Source organism: Penaeus monodon, chromosome 21 (genome assembly GCF_015228065.2).
Source record: "Penaeus monodon isolate SGIC_2016 chromosome 21, NSTDA_Pmon_1, whole genome shotgun sequence".
Classification (NCBI taxonomy): domain Eukaryota; kingdom Metazoa; phylum Arthropoda; class Malacostraca; order Decapoda; family Penaeidae; genus Penaeus; species Penaeus monodon.
In genome coordinates this window covers 38644490-38644835 of record NC_051406.1, presented here as the reverse complement: position 1 = coordinate 38644835, position 346 = coordinate 38644490, and positions in this window count along the sequence as shown.

Genomic DNA, 346 nt, shown 5'->3' with positions numbered 1-346 from the left:
TACACAGTCATTAAGTAATATGCATATAGAAATAAGTTCTTGAAATAATTATTCATTCACCCATACCCACAGTTATTAATCAATCAGTCCATACAAAAACCATGAAGTCTATCCTTGACATCACATTTCTATCATATTTTCTAACGAGAATGAAGTTCAAGCAATCACATCCTTATATATTTCTTCACTGTGTTATCCACTGGCCGATCCCTTTGCGCTTATCAGAAACACTATCTCGATAAGACCCCGATACCACGTACACTCTCTGCTCCCTTCGTTAGCTAGGAGCACATCGTGGGAACATTGTCGTGTGAAGTTAAAGCATGAAAATATTGATGGGAAATGA